Source organism: Mirounga angustirostris, unplaced genomic scaffold (genome assembly GCF_029215605.1).
Source record: "Mirounga angustirostris isolate CCGP_5_RB_7025 unplaced genomic scaffold, mMirAng1.0.hap1 SCAF_11, whole genome shotgun sequence".
Taxonomy (NCBI): domain Eukaryota; kingdom Metazoa; phylum Chordata; class Mammalia; order Carnivora; family Phocidae; genus Mirounga; species Mirounga angustirostris.
This window is the reverse complement of record NW_026991719.1, coordinates 127237730-127261378: the sequence shown is the minus strand read 5'-3', so window position 1 is coordinate 127261378 and position 23649 is coordinate 127237730. Positions and strand designations below refer to the sequence as shown.

General features: G+C 36.9%; 1 long non-coding RNA gene across 2 annotated transcripts in view; it reads left to right on the top strand.

Moving 5' to 3' along the window:
- The window catches only part of LOC123851199 (uncharacterized), a 168606-nt gene that overhangs the window by 43950 nt on the left and 101007 nt on the right, over positions 1–23649 (top strand). The window contains exons 2-3 of one of the 2 annotated variants that reach the window (XR_010406293.1): positions 1828–1898; positions 12708–12752. This is a non-coding gene — a long non-coding RNA (uncharacterized LOC123851199). Of the gene's footprint in view, positions 1–1827; positions 1899–3590; positions 4027–12707; positions 12753–23649 lie in introns of those variants that run through there. The other variant, XR_008506873.2, reaches the window with a different exon arrangement.

Below are 23649 nucleotides of genomic sequence, written 5' to 3'. Positions count from 1 at the left end.
CAAGGAGCAAACTCATATTAGTTCAATTACAAATTTGGTGACTCAGATGGGACACTTGTCCTTCTGAAGTTCTGCCCTCTAGTTACCTGGGTTAAGCTACCAGGGCCTGGTGTCAACTCCTTGGAGGACTCACCTTGGTGCTTGTGAACACTGGCCCAGTGTTCTGACCTCACCTGAAATCCAAAGGCCACTTTGAGTATTTTTTACTCAAAAGGATCGCAGTTGGGATAAGTTACGCTGGGTTTATAGCACAGCTTTTAGAGGAAAACTAGAGTTGTCTCACAAAGTCTAGGCAAGCCAGAATAACAGAGTACTCTGGGGGATTGAATACTTATTCGAGTTGAGCCTATGATGAAGGATCACACAACCTGACCATTCAGAGGCTTGGATGCCCCAGCCTGGCAAAACAAGGAATGGTCCAACAGAGACTAGTTTAGAATCTGGGAGGTTGAAAGAAAAATCTCTGCCTCACCTGGTTGTTTGGTGTGTTTGTGAGGCATGCCAGACACTGTTGTTGTTCCCTGTTTAAATCTCCACCCTGGATACTTGGTCCTTGTACTTCTCTCTTTCTTCCTTTACAATCCCAGACAAAGGAGACAGTAGCAACCTGAGTCATTGGAAACAGGTCCTTGATTACTTAAAAAAAAAACCTGAATCTTCTCAATATTAAAGGAGCTAAGTTTCTCTAATACCTGTATAACCCTCTATATTTGCCTTTGGAATCTCTTGTCACCACCTTGGTTAAATAGATAATAAAATATTAAATTTTATAGTGATCTGTGATCCTACTTAGGTATGTGCTTTAAAACCTTCTGGGTTTTTTTTAACAAATTTCCCAGAAATTCAAATTCTAAATGAAGTCTTTCTGAATAATCAGACTTGTTTATTTGGTATGTTAATTTACATGACAAGCATTGTCAAACAAATGATGATAAGCCTTCATAGGTTATATTGTATGGGTAAATGCTGTAACAGTTCCAGAAAGTATGTGAAATTCCTGAAGTTTTAATATGTACTGATATAATGTCATCACTTAAAATTCTAATTATTAAAATGTGTGTCACAAAAATAACTGAATTTCATTGTCAACTACACTATAATGAATTCTCATCAGATCTTTAACCATGTCCATTTTTGAATCTTTTGTCATTAACAGTTATTGTTCTCATGCTCTTGCAAAAATGTTTCAGCTTCAAGGAGATTCATGAGAAGGACTTTCAACAAATACAGGTTTTTCATCCCCTTAGAATTGTATAACTAAACTGAGTAAGAATTTCTGGAACTAATGAAAAAACTGCATTCAAACAGAATTAGTAACATGGGACTAAATGATTTGAGAAAGATGACTATAGTTCTTATCACTTTTGTATAAAACATTGCTGGTTCTCTAATATTTGTTCTTCTAGATTTAAAAAACAAACATTTTCTCTTAAGCTATCTACGACTTACAGAAATTTGGTAAAATATTCCTTTGTGAACAAATTGGAACATTTATCTTTTCTCCCTACCTGAACCCTCCAAAATTCAGAAACTCTCATTGAGTATTCTTTCTTTCATGGCAATTGTAGTTATTTGCGTATGTTCAATAAGAATCTGCTTTCCTTGAGCAGAACACCATTGGAAACACTGGTTATATTACCAAGACTTTGACTGGAATGTCATATTTGAGAAAGACTTACATAGATTCAGATATGACCAGACAGCTTTAAAGAACTAAGGTTGACTTTAGGAAGCCAATAAAGCCCCTTGGAGATGTTGGCTTGATACCTTGCTTACAGAGTTCCCAGCAACTTTATCATGTGAGTAAAGAATGTCACTTTTTGGCAGGTGCAGGAACCTCAGGATGTTTTGGGGACCTCAGGAAAAGAAGAAGTAACCCAAATTTACAGGTATTGCAGGTGAGTCTGATGGCAAGTATGTGGCTTGGCTTCTTAGCCTTGAGAGGCTATTAAAAGTTCAATCTAAAATTCCTTATGAAAAGTTCCAGCAAAGTAGATTTAAGGAAACCTATATGGCCAATCACTATTCTTGCTACACGTATGTAAATAGTTAGGTAAAATCTGTTAAAACTGGATTTGTTTTACAAACAAAATTAGCCTTAATTTGGCTATCTTTGACAGAAATGAGTGTGATTTTAGAGAAAAATTGTTTCAATAACACATCTTTGTAGGTGTTAGATTCTAGTTCTGATTAATTATCTTTGACTGTTTGTTGTTTCCTATAAAACTGGGCTGGATCCCGAATTCTTCTGGTTTCCTTGAATATCTGGCTATGACTCTCCAAACTAAAGTTTCCAATTTTCTTTCATTCTCTTGATTTGGAATCACTGAGACCTAAAACTGCCCTTTTTCCTGAAGCCCTGAAAACTGAAGCTAGACACCTTAAGGTAAACTTCAGAGAAATTGCCTCACTGGCCCATGTTTACACAATCTTTTTTATTACGATTTTATTTATTTATTTGAGAGAGAGAGAGAGTGCAGACCTGGGGGGAGGGGCAGAAGGAGAGAGAGAATCTCAAGCAGACTGCTCCAACATGGAGCCTGAGCTCACAACCGGAGCTGAAATCAAGACTTGGTCACTTAACCGACTGAGCCACCCAGACACCCTGTGTTTACACAATCTTCATGCCTATTGTTGTATTGGCCACTCAGATCACTAGAGACATTTGAGTTCAAATAAGTTCAAACCAGAAACAATCCATCAGATTGCCACTGCCTGCTCCCACTCCCACTGAGGATGCTTCCAACCCAACATCTAGAAATATTTCACTGGCAACACTCAGGACTCAGACACTGGGTTTATAATTTGCTCCAGTCATTAATCTGTGTATTTCTTTTGTTTCCATAGAAATGTCTCATTAATTACCTAATTGCTTGCACAATATAGACCTAATTTTGAGAGCCCACCTGCAAGACTGCCTCCTGAAATGAGACAACTGTTAAACTAACCTATTTTCAAGACTAAGACCAGTTCATAAGATATGGAGCAAATTTCTCACCTATGGTCCAGAACAGAACAGTTAAGTTCCAGCTAAGAGAAAAGAATGTTGATCTATGTTGTTTTTCTAAGAAAAATCTTGTCAAAAGAGAAAATGTTAATCTGTAACCACACCACAAGAACTTTTGATAGAAATTTATTCCAGATATGAGACAGATTCTTATAGATAACCCCCAGTTATGATAAATTAAGTCAGAGAACTACATTATACTGGGAACAAGTTAATCATACTAAACACTGGACCCTTTTTCTGGAATCCCCAAAGGATTAAATCAATGTTACAAGGACTAGTAAAATTTGGGTTATATGTAATAATGAAATGTGCTTTCCAAATATTTTGGCCATGCAAAATGTACACTGCTAGCCAAGTACCAGGGTAGATTTCCAACAAAGTGCAAAGTTGTTTTATTCCTCAAACTCCAAAACTTCATTCCATTTTAGCAGGACATAGCCAGAGTGGTCATTGTCCCAATTCCTTCAAAACTGAGGAATGATCATAAATCTAGGGGAGATTGAAACCATGCCCCATGGGGTCAATGAGGTTAAAACTGTCATCAGAAAGGTCCCCAATGACCCTCTCTTCTTCTTCACAGGAATGTTAACCTTATCTTTTAGAGGCAAACAACAGGAAGAGCTCCAGCCAGCCTAAACCCAGTTTGAGCTCAACCATCCCCTCACACCTGTGCAGAGAGAGCATGGAGTGTCCAATAGTCACGTTTACCTCATAATAATGTTAAAATCTCCACTCAAGGAGGAACATAAACCTCATTAACATAACATACAGTACATGTATAAGCATGTTTCCTAAGTAAGCATCAGTTGCTTTATACCCACCTCTACATGTGATGACAAAACTTCCTTTTCTGAGTATTCATCCTATCCTTAAATAAAAGAAACTCACTCACCCCCATTTGGGGAGTCACCACTTTGAAGTTATTCCCGTGATCTCCTTATTTGCTACAAATAAAGTTTCCTTTGTGTGACAAAAAAAAAAATAGATCGCTTGAATATCCTTATATTTTTAATTTATAATGAACTCCCCCATACAGACATATACCAGGCTCAGATTGTCACTGATGAATTCTGCCATTTAGGAAAGAAATGTTTGTTCTACACAAACTCTTAACCAAAATTGAAGAGAAAGGCATACTTACCAGCTTATTCTATGAGGCCAATGCTACTCTGATATCAAAACCAGACAAAGACATTGCAAAAATTTACGAGAAATGATAAACCAATATCTCTTGGGACCATAGATGCAAAATTCAACACAAAGTATTAGCAAGTTGAATTCAGTGATATATGAACATAATCTCCAAAAACCATACAGAACTAATAAGTGAGTTTAGCAAGATCAAAGGATATAAGGTCAATAACAACAAAAATATATCATATTTCTATATACTATTAGTGTACATTTGGGAATGAAAAAAATCTAAAAATAATACATTTACAATAACCCTCCAAAAGTGAAATACTTAAGTATAAATCTAACAAAGCATGTATAAGATCTGTATGCTGAAAACTATAAAATGCTCATGAAAGAATTAAAAGAAGACCTAAATACACCTAAAAATAAATATGCCATATTCATGGATTGGAAGGTTCAGCATATAAAAATATAAATTATATTCAAAATTAATTATAAATTTAATGCAATTCTTTTTTTAAAGATTTTATTTATTTATTTGACAGAGAGAGACACAGTGAGAGAGGGAACACAAGCAGGGGGAGTGGGAGAGGGAGAAGCAGGCTTCCTGCCAAGCAGGGAGCCCGACGCTGGGCTCGATACCAGGACCCCAGGGTAATGACCCAAGCCAAAGGCAGATGCTCAACAACTGAGCCACCCAGGTGCCCCAATTTAATGCAATTCTTATCTAAATCTCAGCAAGATTTGTTTCTGTAGATATAAATAAGTTGATGCTAAAATTTATAAGGGAAACAAACAAAATAGAATAGCTAAAACAATTTTTTAAAAAGATTTTATTTATTTATTTGAGAGAGAGAGAGCACAAGTGGGAGGAGGGGCAGAGGGAGAGAATATCAAAGTAGACCTGCTAAGAGCAGAGCCTGACACAGGGCTCAATGTCATGACCCATGAGATCAAGACCTGAACTAAAACCAAGAATCAGATGCTTAACTGACTGAACCACCCAGGCACCCCTAGCTAAAGCAATTTTGAAAAGAATAATCAAGTTGGAGCAATCACACTACCTTATTTTAAGAATTACTGTAAAGCTATGCTAATCAAAACAATATGTCATTAGCAAAGGGATAGACATATAGATCAATGGAGCAAAATAATGAGCCCAGAAATATGCCCAGAGAGAGGGGAAAATGGCAGCAGAGTAGGAGGATCCTAGTCTTGCCTTGTCCCATGAATACAATTAGATAATTATCAATCATCCTAAATACCCCAGAAATCAACCAGAAGTTTGGAAGAACAAACTCCACAACTAAAGGTAGAGAAGAGGTCACATCAGGAAAGTAGGAAATGGGGAAAGACACAGTTTGGGAGAGAAACAGATCATGGTCACTATGGTGGGGAGAGAGACCCAGTCACAGAGAAGGGCAAGAAACAGACTAGCACACAGGGGAGTGCACAGGGAAAATGAATCCCCACAGCAATTGGCTTGGAAAGAGAGAGGGCCTGAATTTCATGAGTTCTTGCAACCAGCATGGCTTAAAGTCTGGAGTTTTAAAGATAGAGCCCAGAGGGCATTGGGGTTGCTATTGGAGAGAAGGCAGGCAAACCTCCCAGGAACGTACAGCATGGAAATAGTGATCTGAAGAGTGCCTGGGGCACACAGTGGGGAGGTTATTTGCTCATTTCAGAGCATATCCCATAAAGGTAGCCATTTACAGAGAGACCCCTCTGGGAACAAAGGAACTGGCCAGTTCCATTTCCCACTCCCTCCTCTCAGCATAAGCACACTGGTGGGAACCAGCACAGAGCAGACACTCACTACCTAACTTGCTTACACCAAGACCTGCCCCCCCCCCCACATGCTCCTCTGGAACTGCCCCTCCCAGTCACATTTGCTTCAGTCCCAATGCAGTGAGACCCCTCCCCAAGAAGACTGGCCCAAACTCCTGCCAATACTTTGTCTCCCACCTGAAGCTTTGCGCAGTGGCAGTATGAGGTTTATCCGAGGCGCGATTATTGCTAATTAAGGAAAACTTTGCCTCCCACCTGGGAGTTTTGCAGAGCCTTGGTTCTGGTGGCAGCAGGTCTCATTTCACAAGCAGGCCAGTGCACACCTAGTTAAAACACAGTGCGTTTAGGGGCACCTGGGTGGCTCAGTTGTTGGGCATCTGCCTTAGGCTCGGGTCATGATCCCAGGGTCCTGGGATCGAGCTCTGCATTGGGCTCCCTGCTTGGCAGGAAGCCTGCTTCTCCCTCTCACTCTGCCTGCTTGTGTTCCCTCTCTGCTGTCTATCTCTGTCAAATAAATAAAAAAAAAAATCTTTAAACGCACACACACACACACACACACACACACTGCATTGAGGTCAGGGGCCAAACACTGCCCACAACAGGCAAAGAGAGCCTATGCAGATGACTGGTCTAAAGTGGCCAGTACTCAAGAGCAGAGCACATGCAGCACACAGTGGAGGCATTCCAGAAGTGCCAGGCTGTGGGGAGGAGGGGACACTGCAGTGCAAGGCACTACAGGACCTCTTCTTCATAAGGCCATTACTCTCAAGAACAGAAGACTTAGCTGACTTTCCTAACACAGAAAAACAGGCACAGAGACTTAGACAAAATGAGAACACAGAGAAATTTATCCGATATGAAAGAATATGACAAAGCCATGGCCAGAGATCTAAGCAAAACAGATATAAGTAACATGTCTGATGGAGAGTTTAAAACAATGATCATAAGAATACTTACTGGACTCGAGAAAAGAGTGGAGGACTTCAGTGAGACCATTAACACAGATATAAGGAATAACATACCAGAAATAAAGGGCTCAATAAATGAAATGAGCAACACCCTTGATGGAATGAACAGCAGGCTGGAAGAAACAGAGAGAGTTGGGGTTAGGGTCCCCTAGAAGGACCCTAGGCTCACTTCATCCTATGAACGCAACTAGATAACTATCAAATCATCTTAAATACCCCGGAAATCAACCTGAAGACTGACAGAACGAACTCCATAACCAAAGGGAGAGAAGAGGCCACACTGAAGAAGGTAGTAATTAGGGAGATGTGGTTAGGGAAGAAATGTACTACGGCTGCTGTGGAGGGGAAGAAGCCATTTTTATGGAGAAAGGTGAGACAAAGAGGAGCACACGGAGGAACACACAAGAACTCCCCAAAGCGTTGGCTTGGAAATCCGGAGGGGCTGAATTTCAAGGGTTCTTGCAACCAGCAGAGCTTAAAGCCTGGAGTTTTAAAGGTCAGCAGGCTTGGCTGGGAAATAGCCCAGAGGGCACTGTGCTGCTCTTGGAGAGAAGGCAGGCAAACAACCCGGGGCGGGGGGGGGGGGGGGGGGGGGGCAGACAGTGTGGAAACAGCAATCTGAAGAACACCTGGGGCACACAGTGGGGAGATTATCAGCTCTTCTCGGGTGTCCCTGAGAGGCAGCATTCACAGAGACACCTCTCCAGGAACAAAAGAGCTGTTTGGAGCCTTTTTCCTCCGGGCCCCTCAGCATAAACACAGAGCAACCTGCAGGAAGCAGCACAGTACTGACCCTGGCTACCTGACTTGCTTACACAAGGCCCCACACCCCTGCACTCTGGCTGGACTGCCCTTCTCAATCACACTTGCCTCAGTCCCAGTATGGCAGGCCCCTCCCCCAGAAGATTAGCACAAACCTCAGCCCACACCAGTAAGTGTAAGTAGCAATACTTGTATTGAACAAGCTAGACTTTAAAACAAAGACTGTAACAAGAGATGAAGGGCATTATACCACAATAAAGGGGACAATCCAACAAGAAGATATACCAATTGTAAATATTTATGCACCCAACACAGGAGCACCAAAATATATAAAACAATTAACAACAAACATAAAGGAACTCATTGATAATAATAGAATAATAGTAGGGGACTTTAACACCCCACTTACATCAATGGACAGATCATCTAAACAGAAGATCAACAAGGAAACAATGGCTTTGAATGACACACTGGAACAGATGGGTTGAACAGATATATTCAGAACATTCCATCCTAAAACAGCAGAATACACATTCTTTTCAGGTGCACACAGAACATTCTCCAGAATAGATCATGTATTAGATCACAAAACAGGCCTCAACAAATACAAAAAGAATGAAATCATACCATGCACCTTTTCTCACCACAACCCTATCAAACTAAAAGCCAACAAAAGAAAAAATCTAGAAAGACCACAAATACATGGAGGTTAAACAACATCCTACTAAAGAATGAATGGGTCAACCAAGAAATCAAAGAAGAAATTAAAAAAAAAAAAACAAAACACATGGAAGCAAATGAAAATGAAGACACAACAGTCCAAAACCTTTGGGATGCAGCAAAAGCAATCATTAGAAAGAAGTATATAGCAATACAGACCTACTTCTAGAAGTAAGAAAAATCTCAAATAAACAACCTAACCTTACACCTAAAGAAGCTAGAAAAGACAATAAATTAAGCCTAACGCCAGCAGAAGGAAGGAAATAATGAAGATCAGAGCAGAAATAAGCGAGATAGAAACTAAAAAAACAAAAACAACAACGAACAAAAAACAATAGGACAGATCAATGAAACCAGGAGCTGGTTCTTTGAAAAAATTAATAAAATTGATAAGCCTCTAGCCAGACTTATCAAAAAGAAAAAAGAAAGCACCTAAATAAATAAAATAATAAATGAGGGAGGAGAAATAACCAACACTACAGAAATACAAACAATTATAAAAGAATATTTTGAAAAATTATATGCCAACAAATTGGACAACCTAGAACAAATGGGTAAATTCCTAGAAGTATATAACCTCCCAAACTGAATCAAGAAGAAACAGAAAAATTGAACAGACCAATAACCATCAAAGAAATTGAATCAGTAATCAAAAACTACCAACAAACAAAAGTCCAGGGCCAGATGGTTTTACAGGTAAATTCTACCAAACATTTGAAGAAGAGCTAATACCTATTCTTCTTAAACTATTCCAAAAAATAGAAAAGGAAAGAAAACTTTCAACTTCATTCTATGATACCAGCATTACCCTGATAGCAAAACCGTACAATGACACCACTAAAAAGAGAACTACAAGCCAATATCCCTGATGAACATAGGTGCAAACAAAGCTCTCAATAAAATACTAGCGAACTAAATCCAATGATATATTTAAAAAAATCATTCATCACGATCAAGTGGGATTTATTCTTGGGCTGCAAGTGTGGTTCAATATTGGCAAATCAATCAACATGACGCATCATATCAATAAAAGAAAAGAACCATATGATCCTTTCAATAGATGCAGAAAAAGCCTTTGACAAAATACATCCATTCTCAATAAAAACCCTCAACAAAGTAGGTTTAAAGTGAACATACCTCAACATAGTAAAGGTCACATATGAAAGACCCACAGCTAATATCATCCTCAATGGGGAAAAACTGAGAGCTTTTCCTCTATGGTCAGGAACAAGATAGGGATGTCCACATTCACTGCTTTTATTCAACATAGTAGTGAAAGTCCTAGCCACAGCAGTCAGACAACAAAAAGAAATAAAAGGCATCCAAATCAGCAAGGAAGAAGTGAAACTGTCCCTATTTGCAAATGACTTGATACTCTATATGGAAATCCCAAAAGACTCCACCAAAAGCTGCTAGAACTGATACACAAATTCAGTAAATTTGCAGGATACAAAACCAATGTACAGAAATCTTTTGCATTTCTATACACCAATAATGAAGCAGAAGAAAGAGAAATTAAGGAATCAATCCCATTTACAATTGCACCAAAAACAATAAGATACCTAGGAATAAATCTAGTCAAAGAGGTGAAAGACCTGTATTCTGAAAACTATGAAGGGCTGAGGAAAGAAATTGAAGACATCACAAAGAATTGAAAAGGCATTCCATGCTCATGGATTGGAAGAACAAATGTTGTTAAAATGTCTATACTACTCAAAGCAATCTACAGATTTAATGCAATCCCTATCGAAATACCACTAGCATTTTTCACAGAGCTAGAACAAACCATCCTAAAATTTGTATGGAACCACAAAAGACCCCAAATAGCCAAAGCAATCTTGAAAAGAAAAAGAAAAGCTGGAGGCAAAATAATTCCTGACTTCAGGTTATATTACAAAGCTACAATCATCAAAACAGTATGGTACTGGCACAAAATAGACACAGAGATCAATGGAACAGACTAGAAAACCCCCAAATGAACCCACAATTATATGGTCAATTAATTTTCAACAAAACAGGAAAGAATATTCAATGGGAAAAAGAAAGTCTCTTCAACAAATGGTGTTGGGAAAACTGGACAGCAATATGCAAAAGAATGAAACTGGACCACTTTGTTATACACAAAAATAAATTCAAAATGGATTAAAGACCAAACATGAAGCTTGAAACCATAACAATCCTAGAGGAGAACACAGGCAGTAACCTCTTTGACATGAGCCATAACAACTTCTTTCTAGGTATGTCTCCTGAGGCAAGGAAAAAAATTAAAAATAAACTATTGTGACAACATCAAAATAAAAAGCTTCTGTACAGTGAATGAAATAATCAACATAACTAAAAGGCAACCTAAGGAATGGGAGAAGATATTTGCAAGTGACATATATGATAAAGGGTTAGTATCCAAAATATATAAAGAACTTATAAATCTCAACACCTCCAAAATGAATAATCCAATTTAAAAAATGGGCAGAAGACATGAATAGATATATTTCCAAAGAAGACATACAGATGGCCAACAGGCACATGAAAAGATGCTCATCATCATTTTTCATCAGGGAAATGCAAATCAAAAGTACAATGAGATATCACCTCACACCTGTCAGAATAGCTAAAATCAACAACACAAGAAAAAAACGGGTGATTGCGAGGATATGGAGAAAGAAGAACCCTTGTGTATCATTGGTGGGAATGCAAACTGGTGCAGGCTCTGTGGAAAACAGTATGGAGATTCCTCAAAAAGTTAAAAATAGAACTACCTTATAATCCAGCAATCACACTACTGGGTATTTACCCAAAAATACAAGAATACAAATTCAAAGGTGTACATGCACCCTTATGTTTATAGCCACATTATTTACAATAGCCAAGATATGGAAGCAGCCCAAGTGTCCATCAATAGACGAATGGACAAAGAAGACATGAAGACATGGTATACATACATGTGTGTGTGTGTGTGTGTGTGTATTATTCTGCCAAACAAAAGAATGAAATCTTGCCATTTGCAACAACATTGCTGGAGCTAGAGAATATTTACGCTAAGTGAAATAAAGCAGAGAAAGACAAATACCAATGATTTCACTCATATGTGGAATTTAAGAAACAAAACAAAGGGTCAAAGGGGGAAAAAAGGGAGAAAGGTAAACCAAGAAACAGACTCTTTTTTTAAATTTTATTTTATTATGTTCTGTTAGTCACCATACAATACATCATTAGTTTTTGATGTAGTGATCCATGATTCATTGTTTTCAGACTCTTATTTATAGAGAACACACTGATGGTTACCAGGGGGGAGATGGGTGGGGGATGGGGGAAATAGGTAATGGGAATTGAGGAGTGCATTTGTTGTGATGAGCATGGGGTGATATATGGAAGTGTTAAATTACTATATTATACTCCTGAAATTAATATAACACTGTATGTTAACTAACCAGAATAAAAATAAAAAGTTAAATAAAAAAACAAAGTGTTAAATTAAAAAAAAGAAATATGCCCACACAAATGTGGCCAAGTGATTTTTGGCCAAGGTGCAAAAGCAATTCAATTTAGTAAAGATAGTTTTTTCAGCAAATTGTGTTGCAACAATTGAACATCAGTATGCAAACAAAATAAAACAAAAACACCCTCAACCTTAACCTTACACCTTACAAAAAAATTGTCTCAAAGTGGATTGTAGATGTTAATGTACAATGTACATTTATGTACAGAGCCATATTCACTTATAATACATTTGAATTTTATTTATTTATTTGGTGGTGGTATTTGTTTTTTATTGAGGTATAATTTACATAGAATGCAAGTCATTATTTTTACATTTTGAAATATGCACCAAATCAAAGTATAATACAGTGCCATCATTCTCCCAAATTCACTTATGTCCCTTTTGTCATTATCTTTACTCCCCATACTCAATCCCTGGAGTACAAAACCCTTCACTGAATTTTTTTGCATCCCTATAGTTTGCCACTTTCAGAATGTCATATAAACAGAATCAGACACTATGTAACTCTTGAGTCAGCTAAACAAATTATTTTTATTTAGCATAATGCATTTGAGATTCCTCCATGTTTCTGTACGTTATCAGAAGTGTGTTCCTTTGAATGGCTAAGTAGTATTCCATTGATGGATGTACAGCTGGAGGTCACGTAGCTTGTTTCCAATTTTGGCAATTAGATGTCAAACTGGCAAACTGCTATAAACATTTAGTTTATTCTTACTGTATTCTTAAATCCCCATTTAGAGTAAGGATGAATTCATGGAAATAGGAATGGTTGTAACAATTCACTCTTACCAAAGCATTACAATATAGTTTTTTTTTTTTGAAGGCATTTTCCTGACAAAGCAATATATTACCTATCATCAAGGTATAGGTAAGTATTTCTTGTCTGATATCTTTGTCCATTTGAATTTTAAAAAGCAGCACAAGGATAGTTGTATATGTCCATATATACTTATAAATAAGTTAAATACTTCTGAAAAGATACACTTGAAACCAATAGGTTTATCCTGGCTAGGAGGAGAAGCAATGGAGGATTTTATTTTACATTTTTTTGCCTTTCTGGTGTATTTCCTTAAAAAAATCAACTCATGCATCCTTTACTTTTATAACAAAAAAGAAATTTGAATAAATATTGATACTACCAAGCATTGACAAGGATATGGGCAAATGGGACTCTCATACATTACTAGAAGGAACAAAAATGTGACAGTCACTCTGGAAAATGGTTTGGAAGTTTCCTGTGAAGTCAAACATAGACTTTCCATATGACCTAGCAATCTCAATCCTGAGTCTCTACTCCAGAGAAATGAAAACTTATGTCTAAGCAGCAATGTGTATATCAGCTGTATTTATAATTGTCCAAAACTGGAAAGAATCTAAACGTCATTCCATGGGCAAACACTGAACAAACTGTAGTACACTCATACAATAGAATACTACTCAGAATAAAAAGAACAAATTATTGTTATACAGAACAATTTGGATGACTCTCGAAGAAAGACATGATGCTGCATGAAAGAAGCCACTCTCAAAGGGCTACATATTGCATTATTTCATTTATATTGCATTCTGAAAAAGGCAAGACTATAAAGGATGGAGAACAGATTGTCAGGGTTTATGGGTGGAGGGAGAGATGACTATAAAGTGGTAGAATGAGGTAGCTATTTTTGGCTCTTGAAACTGTTCTGTGCCCAGATCGTGAGGGTGGTTACATGTATCAATACATATGCTAAAATTCGTAGAACTTTACATCAAAATAGAAAAAAAGTGCTTTTTTGTATGATAATTTACAAATAATATTTAACATATTTGGTAGGTTAGTATTTGTTTTAAATGTTAAATGTTAGGAAGTCCACTCCTTTTTATTCTACCTGAAATGAAAACTCAAATGTTTCCAGAGGCCAAATAGGTAAAATATATTTATGAAATTGAAGTTGTTCAGGTATAAGAAAATAAGGAATGATATGGACTGTGTTTGAAGTATAGAGTGTGTGCCCCAACGGAAGACATTCAAATCCAATTGAAAACAAGACTGCACATGCACACACACACATACACATATTTGCACGTGCACACACACACACACAAACACCCCTCTGGGGGCCCCTGCTCTGTATGTTGTTTTTAGGTGACTTCATGGAATTTTATAACTTCAGTCACCATCTGAATAAATTTTCTTTTAATATCTGCTACCCAGATCTACTCTGAGTTCTAAATCTATTATCTTTACATGACATCTGGATATCTTCAACTATGTTTCCCACTGATACTCCAAAACTTAACGTGTTCAAAAAATGAGGTCATAATTTTGTCTTTCACTCAAAACCTTATCCTTTTGCATTCATTATGTTTCCCTGGCATACTTTGAGATAGCATTCTGTACTTTTCTTACTTAACACCTAACATGGTTTAGAACTACTTTTTTGGTATATTTTGTTTATATCCTGTTTCCTCCACTAGATTGTAACATACATGTGGACAAGAACTATGTCTGTTTAGCTTACTGCCCTATTTCTAGGACCTGGTATATAGTAGACATCAGTAAATTTTTGTTGAATGAACAGGTACCATCATCTATCCAATCACTCAAACCAAAAACTTGAGAGTCACCTTCCCTCACTTGTCATGTTTTCACTCACCAGTGAGTTATTAACTCATAGATTTTAACTCCTCAACAACTCTCATATCTATCTCCATTGCTTCTGCCTGGGTTAATCTCACATAATTTCTTAAAACATACAAACATAGTTTTCTTTTAAAGGCCTTTTTTCATTATATAAAATTTCTTTTTATTTTTTAGGTTTTATAAGTTTTTAGCTAACATACAGTGTTATATTAGTTTCAGGTGTACAATTTAGTGATTCAAAATTTCCATACATCACCCTGTGCTCATCACAACAAGTGCACTCCTTAATCCCCATCACTTATGTAACTCAACCCTCCACCTACCTCCCCTCTGGTAACCATCAGTTTGTTCTCTATAGTTGAAAGCCCATTTCTTGGTTCGCCTCTCTGTTTCTTTTTCTTCCCCTTTGAGCCTTTGTTTTGTTTCTCAAATTCCACACATGAGTGGAATCATATGGTATTTGTCTTTCTCTATTTCCCTTAGAATATTATAATACTCTATAGATCTATCCATGTCCTTGCAAATGGCAAGATTTCATTCTTTATCCACTCATCTATTGATGGACACTTGGGGTGCTTCCATATTTTGGCTATTGTAAATAATGCTGCTATAAACATAGGGGTTGCATGTATCCCTAGATATGTCTCCTAAGGTAAGAGAAAGAAAAGTAAAAATAAACTATTGGGATTTCATCAAAATAAACAGCTTCTTCACAGTGAAGGAAACAATCAACAAAACTAAAAGGTAACCTACAGAATGGGAGAAAATATTTGCAAATTACTTATCTGATAAAAGGTTAGTATCCAAAATATATGAAGAACTTACAAAACTCAACACCCAAAAAACAAATAACCCAATTAAAAAATGGGCAGAAGACGTGAACAGACATTTCTCCAAAGAGGACATCCAGATGGTCAATAGACACATGAAAAGATGCTCATCATCACTTACTTTCAGGGAAATGCAAATAAAAGCTGCAATGAGGTATCCCTTCACACCTGTCAGAATGGCTTAAGTCAACAACACAAGAAACAGCAGATGTTGGTGAGGATGGGGAGAAAGGAGAACCTCTTGCGGTTCTGTGGAAAACAATATGGAGTTTCCTCAAAAAGGTAAAAATAGAACTACCTTATCATCCAGCAATCATGCTACTGGGTATTTACCCAAAGAATACAAAATCATTATGTAAAATTTCTAAAAAGGGATACTCACAGGTATTTCAGCTGTCATGGTAGCTTTGTTCACAGTATATTTTGACATGGAATTTTAAATTTCCATTGCCTTTACAGCTTATACAATACAGTTTCCTACTTAATTGTATTTATTTTTTTTTATTTTTTTAGATTTTTTTTTTTTTTTGACAGAGAGAAAGAGAGAGAGAGAGCACAAGTAGGGGGAAGCCGCAGAGGGAGAGGGAGAAGCAGGCTCCCCGCTGAGCAGGGAGCCTGATGCAGGGCTTGATCTCAGGACCCTGAGATCATGACCTGAGCTGAAGGCAGTCACTTAACTGACTGAGCCACCCAGGTGCCCTTAACTGTATTTATTTTGATGAGTAATAAAGGCTACCGTTACCAAATACCTGCTATGTGATAGGCAACAATATTATGTGGTAAGTTTTTATTGTTATCATTATCCTAATTTTACAAATGGGGAACTGAGGCTTATAGAGTTTAAGTAACTTTCCCAAGGCCACACAGTAAATGACAAGGACAGGATTCTAACCCAGATTTGTCTATCAGAGTGTCTGGGGTTTTTTTTTGTTTGTTTGTTTGTTTTTACTATATCATTATTACCTCCAGTCATTAGCAACTGTATTGTCATTGACCACATGTGATTAGCTCTTCATAATTTCTGAGGTACTGCCACATATTATCACATTGAATTCTATTTCAATGATCTGGGAATCTGAAACTTGGAGAGAAGTCCCTTACCAAAGTCACAGAGTAAGCTGGTGGAATCCAAGACTTCTGATTTTCTGTCCTGAACTCTTTCCATTATATTATGCTGTCTTTGTAAGTACTCTCAGGTAGGAATCTCATTTCTTTCTCATGTTTTCCATAGCATTCAGCACAGAGTTGAGCACGAAGTAGCTGCTTAATGTGTTTCTTGGTTTTATAACTTAACAAAATGCTCAGGTTTTTTTAAATACAGCTTCCTGACAACCTGAGTGATAATATCTATTCCTTTAGTTTCTCAGAAAACAGAAATTTCCCTGAATTAATCTCTTAGTAGGTGCATGGGCAACCCTTAATTCTCATTTTCAGATCTTTAACATCTTAACACTCTCTACAGTCTTCCAAACAGGATCATATTATCTTACTTTATGATCCCTTTTTCTAGTCTTCAACTTAAATACGAGTTCAGAGAAATAGCAAGGAACTTTTCTACATACATAAGAATTATCACCATTTACAATATTCTTATGTGCAAATACACAGTGAATTAAAGATGGCTTTTGTCTCAACTATTAACATTTCATGTGGGGACTTTCTTTTAGTCTGTGGACACAAACACAGACATTGTTGCTACCAATCAAGTGACACTGTGCAGTTTTTTTTTGTGGGGAAGGATTCAATCCTGGGTGAAAGGGTATAGTGACAATGAGTCAGGAGCTTAAAAATGGCCCACCCTGCTGCCAGCATTGCTACAGAATCTCTTGGTGGAAAGCCCAGATCTTTTCCAGTAAACTGCTCAAAATGTTTGATTCAATTTTTTATTTGGTTGCCAATTTATTAAGTGGTTAACCTTGGACTGCATCTATCCAGCATTTAATTAATTAAAGCCAGTTTGAAATACCTTTAGAAACCTCACTAATTTCAATACACCAAGCTGGCACATTTATAAGCATCTAGCAATTGCTGAAATACTAAATCATCTTCACTAAGATGCTGTTGTTGCCAGCAGAGCATTAATCAACTGAAGAGCTAATTGTTAAGCTGAAAGAGTAAAAGCAATCCAACACATCTCTCTCTCCCCACAGTTTGGGAGGAGAAAAGTGGTGAGAATTACAGCTTCATTGAATTTCAGAGCTAGAAGGGTCCTCAGAGATTATTTAATTTATCGTCCTTATTGTAAAATGGGGAAAGTGCGTTAGAACAGAGTTAGTAGCAAAATCAGGATTAGATCCCATGGCTCTAATGCATAAGTATTCTTCATTCTCAGAATGCTTTTTATTATGGAAAATGATTCTAACTTACTACTCACCCACTCTATACCTCCATAGAGAATACTGGGAGAAGAATATAATGATACTAAACAGTGCATCTCATAGAAAATTTCTGGCCCACATTGTTTTATTCTGTATCATGTTGGTGCAGAAACTCAGGACATAAATTTTGAACGTCTAATTCTAAAGTCATTGCTTTCTATTAAAATGAAAAGTAATCGTTTTCCTCATCACCTTTATACCTCTTTACCTACTATAGGTGCATTCCTGATATCTGGAGTATCAGGCCACAGTGGTACCTATAGCCACCGAATTACAAACAGTGGTTTAGACAAAAAGCATTTCTCTTTGGCATTGAACTTCAGGACATGCATTTGTGGAAGCACTAAGCCTCATTAATATGCTAAGCCAAACAGAATGACAATTTCCATTCTCTGAGTCCACCAGTTGAATGCATGGCTCTGCATGTGGTAATATCAGAAGAAAAATAAAAGTCAGCTATCTGTGCATGCTGGGAAACCAACTCCTCCACATCATATCAACAGTCTATGAAAGAAAAAGGGAGAAAGGGGATCGGATTCAAAGTAACCCTGGGCCAAGCAACAATAATAAATATGTCAGTGGTGCTCAGACTGGAGTGTTTATAAAAACTACCTGAGAAAATTACTAAAAATAGTCTGAATGTAGATAGAGGTAGCAGTGGTTCCCGAACCTGGCTATGTGTGTGGTAGTTACACAATTGTATACAATTATCAAAATTCATCTGACTGTACACTTAAAATGGATGAACTTTATTGTATGTAAATAAGAACTGTATAAAAATATTAAGCTATTAGGTCATTTTGTGAAGGGAAAAAGGTCTTCTCCCCAAATCTGGGTAGCCACAAAAGTAAACTCAGTGAAATCTTATTACAATAAGCAAATGGTAGAGATGTTAGTATTGACCTGAGGAAACACTACGGACAAATATATTTAAAAGAGAAGAACCCATGAGCTCCTTTCAAAATTAGATCATTTTATTCTTCAAGAAGCCAATTGGAACCACAATTGGTTATTACTTTTCTCTATAAGTATGAGAAATGAGGCTAAAACTTAACACATTGGTCAATGACTGTACAGATCACATTGGGAAGGACTGATAACAGAAGCCTAGACATGCTCATTAACATAAGGCGAGTACTAAATAGCAGATTCAATGCACATGACACGTGAAATTTCAGTCAGGTAGTTGAACAGAGCCTGATATTGGGAAAGTGTTAACAAACTATACAAATTGGCCCAGGTACATGGTCAATTTCTTGGGGGAGTTTGTCAGCAGGAGGGTGACAACCATAGGATTGAAGTTTAAAGTTATGACTCTATTACCATAGATGAGAGGTATATGAATATCAAAAAGATTTCAATATAAAAGTACAAGCACAGGTTTGGGAACAAGACAGGCTGTCAAAGGATCTGCAATTCAAGTTGGTAGCTTGGTCATGTAAGAAGATGAAATGGGGAGATGTTAAAAGGATCTATTGAGATTATATTTTGACCTTGGAACCAAATATTAAATAAAAACTCTAGTAGGCTGGTGTGAGTCACATAGAAAAATTCTCTCTCTGTTTCTCTCTCTCTCTCTCTCTCTGCTCTCCCTCCCTCCCTCTCTCTTTTAGCCTAAAGACTTAAGTGGCTTCCTTCCAAGCCCAAACCAGAACCTCTGATGTTACCTTCCAATAACATGAAAGGCCACATCTCCCAATGCCATAGAAATGGAATCAAGGAAGAAAAACATTGCTCAGTACCTACAGCTATGCTGACTTAGACTGTTTTCCCTAGACCTGGACATTATGTTTGAAAAAAGAAAGGGGACAGGAGAGAAAAAAGTAAGCTATGGTTTCTCCTAGGAGCTACAGTCTGGCAGTCATCATTAAAAACACTTATATACCTGTCTCTTACTCTTTAACCATCTGCAATCTAAGAGAGTTCCCATTAAAAACTTTTTTATAGCTAAATTCAATAAACACTGTTCAGTCCTCATCTCATTTGACCTTTCCATGCAACATTTTACTTAGTGAAACACACTCTTCTACCTTCCATGGCACCACACTCTTCTTACTTTCTTCCTACCCCTCTGAATTCCCTCTTTCAATATTACTTGGAAATTTCTCCCCCTCTCCCCATTATAAATGTTGAGAGTCCCTCAGAGCTTGGGCTTGAATTCTCTTACCTTCTTATTCTACATTTCAGCTCCACCTGATTTCATTTGGTCCTATGCCTTCAATCAGCAACTATGTGCTGAAGACTTCCAATTTTTTATCTTCAGATCAGACTTTTTGTCTGAGCTCATATCTACACACACAATCTTTGTGAAACATCACTTAGGTATTTACTCATTGGCATTTCCTAGTTTGGACCATCATTATTACTTGCCTTAGAGTTGTTATTGGAGGGAAAGTGAGCAGTGGGTTTCCCTGCTCCCATTCTTATCCCCTTGTAATCTATCCTTCATATAACAGCTAGCTTCAAAATACAAAATTAGATCATGCTTGTCCACCACCTTAAATATCCCAGTGGCCTCCCAATTAGCCTAGAATAGAATTGAAGTTCTTACCATGGTCCATAGAGGCCCTGCATAATCTTGTCCTTCTCAAACTTTCCAACTTAATCCCATACAATTCTGGCCCCTTGTTCATATGGCTTTAGCTGCACCAACTTCATTTCTATTATGAATAAAAACACCAATCTCTTTTCGGCCTCAAGGTTTTCACTCATAATGTTTCCTTTGTTTGAAATACAACCTATGTAAACTCTTTCCCCCAATTATTTGTACCTAGAACACTGTGGAAAAAAGTAGCTGCTACACAAGTATTTCTTGAGTAAATATATCTCAGACATTTCTTTATATTAATAACAATATTTTAACCCATCTTTTTTATTCTTTTCAATTTCCTAATTATTAATTCTACAATAGTATTTTTTAAAAGATTTTATTTATTTATTTGACAGAGAGAGCACAAGTAGGCAGAGGGGCAGGCAGAGGGAGAGGGAGAAGCAGGCTCCCCGCTGAGCAGGGAGCCCGACGTGGGGCTCGATCCCAGGACCCTGGGATCATAACCTGACCCGAAGGCAGCTGCTTAACCAACTGAGCCACCCAGGTGCCCCAATAGTATTGTTTTGATCTTTGATTTGATTCCTGAGTTCTACACTCTACCTTTTCATCTTATTTTGTTGTTTTATCATTTGTCTTTCAGTTCTTGTTTTATCGGATTCATGCAGTGTATTTATTAGGGTATATTCAAAACTGCTGTAACAAAGAGACCCCAAGATACAGTAGCTCAAACAAGATACGATTTTATCCTATTTCACATTATAGTTCAGAGGTAAGGTGGTATGTGGCTGGTAGGACAAACTGTGTAGTTTCAATGTCTGTGTCTAAGCAGGCTTCTCTACTTACCATTTTCATATCTACAGCCAGTAAGAAGGGGAAAGGTAAGGTGAGCATACTCATTCCTTTCAAGAGGAGGATCTGAAAGTGAAGCATATTACTTTTTCCCACATCTTATTGGCCAGAACTTAATTATATGGCCACATCTAGCCGTAACAAAGGCTGAGCAATGTCATTTTCTAACTGTGCAACCATATGCCCAGACATAACACAGGAATTTTATTACTTGAGGAAGATGAGGGGTGACTTTCAGTATTTGTTATATATTTTCTTCCAGATTTAGTTCTTTTGACTACTTTTCCCCTAGTGTGTTTGAATATTGGCTATGGTATTTCTTTTCAGCTTGCTTATATGTTAACATGGGTGATCCTACCTATTCTAGACCTCCTTTTTTGCACTAATAAAATGTTGGCAACTTAAGGTTCTTTCTACCTATATATTATGCTCTAAATTTGCATTTATCAAACTTTATCTTAGCTAAGGGTCACTTGGAGGGCTTGTTAAAATACAAATTCCTAGGTCTGAGGAGGGGCCCATGAATTTTCATTTCTAAGTTTGGGGGCAGGTGAATATAAATGGGAAGCTCAGTTAAGATTTGTGCACAGCTTTAGTTGGAACTCCGGGGTTCTTCTGAAATTTGTTAAATTGTTGGTATGAGATTTTATTCTACCTGGTCAGGAGTATATAACTTATTCCTGATTATATATTTCTAAGCCACAAATTGTTTTTATAATTTGACATGAAGTTCTGAAAAAGAGCAAGCCCTGTGTGTTTTTCCTACCTTTGTGTAGTGGTAGACAAGGATTTCTACTATCAAAAGTTTTCCCTTGATTTTTTTCCCCAGGCTTCTTTACTCAAACCTTCCTTTCCAAGATATTATTGATTCACATTCTTATCCCAGTACTCCCCACCATCCCACAATTTCCTTATCTCATTTATAGCTATATGAAATTAACTTGTGATTATTTCTTCACAATAGAATGTAGGTTTCATGAGGGTAGAGACTGTATATGTCTAACTCACTTAGAACAGTGTTTGGCACAGAATAGGTACTTAATATTTTTAAATGAATGAACAGATAAAAAAAACAAAGAATAGCTCTGGTTAAGAAATAGCTTAGCCTCTTCTAAAGAAGAGTATGCCTCAAACCACACTTATTTATTCAGTTTTTGGGGGAAGAGTATACAAAAGAAGTGGCAGGAGAGAAGGCCAAAGTTTCTGAGTACACCTAGCTGAAAGTACCCTTACCATTACAAACAAAAATGAGGAAGAAATAGGGAAAGAGAAGAAAAATATGTTATCTCTCCACACTTTTAGAAGAAAACAATGCTCTCCCAAGTGAACTACCATTTAAAACCTACCCTCTAGAAAGATGAATATCTGAACAAAGCTCACTTTTCCTCTACTAACTCTGAATTATCTGCCTCACCTGGATCAAATGACACCTATAGCCTGGAGACAAATGGAGTTTTTGATACTGTGATAATTATAATAAAAAGAATTGGTGCTGGGCTTTTTACACTGTGAGCTACACAAGTGCCCAGGGATCAATATCAAAAAGCTCTGTGGCATGGATCTACATTGATATATAGATGCAGGAAGCCAAATATGTGAATAATTTCAGCTCCAGGAGAAAAAAACATAGTAACCAAATTAATCAAACAATAGGGGAATAATCCCTGAAGAGGAAAAAAAAAAGTCTGCATATGAAATATAGTAGTTAATGTAAGTGGATAATAATAGACTATCTAGAAATGGGTAATATAAATGTTAAATAAGGACTTTCAAAATAGAAGTTCCGTATTTCTATGTCTAGAACTAAAAGTACTACCTCATCTACGAAAAATAAGAGTTGTGGATAAAAAAGGAGTGCAAACAGAGAAGTAAACACATTCTAAAGATCTTATTAGAAAAAGTATGAATTTAGTAGAGGGAAAAAAGTGAAAGTATTCCAAATAAATAAGAAAATATTCTAAATAAAAATATTGGAGTAGCTGAAATCTTAATAGGGAAGAAATCATGTTTTCAAATAATAGCGGAGGCAAATGTGTTTGAAAGTTGAGGTAACAATTAATGAAATGGTAAGGCATATTAGAGCTCACAAATTAACAAAGGAAAGACTGAATTAATAGCTTGATCAAATTAGCAAACTTGGGCAAAACAATGTAAAATAGATAACATTTATTAAATAACGTGTATTAAATAATATGTAAGAAATTAAATAAAGTGTATCAAATATTATACAAAATATGGATAATCTCAGTTATGTCTTTAAAAGACAAAGGCTGTAAAATTGAGTAACAAATCATCTAAGCATGTGTTGTTTGCAAGGAATGAAATGAAAAGAGGTAAAAAATAAGAGGCTGTGCATATTCATTCATTCAACAAATAATTTATGGAATGCTTACCATGGACCAGGCACTATTCCAATTCCTGGGGACACAGCACAAAATAAAACAAAATTTCTGTTTTCATTGAGCTTATATTCTTGTAGTAGATATAGGCAGTAAATGAATAAAGATATAATGTATTAAGTGGTGGTAAGTGCT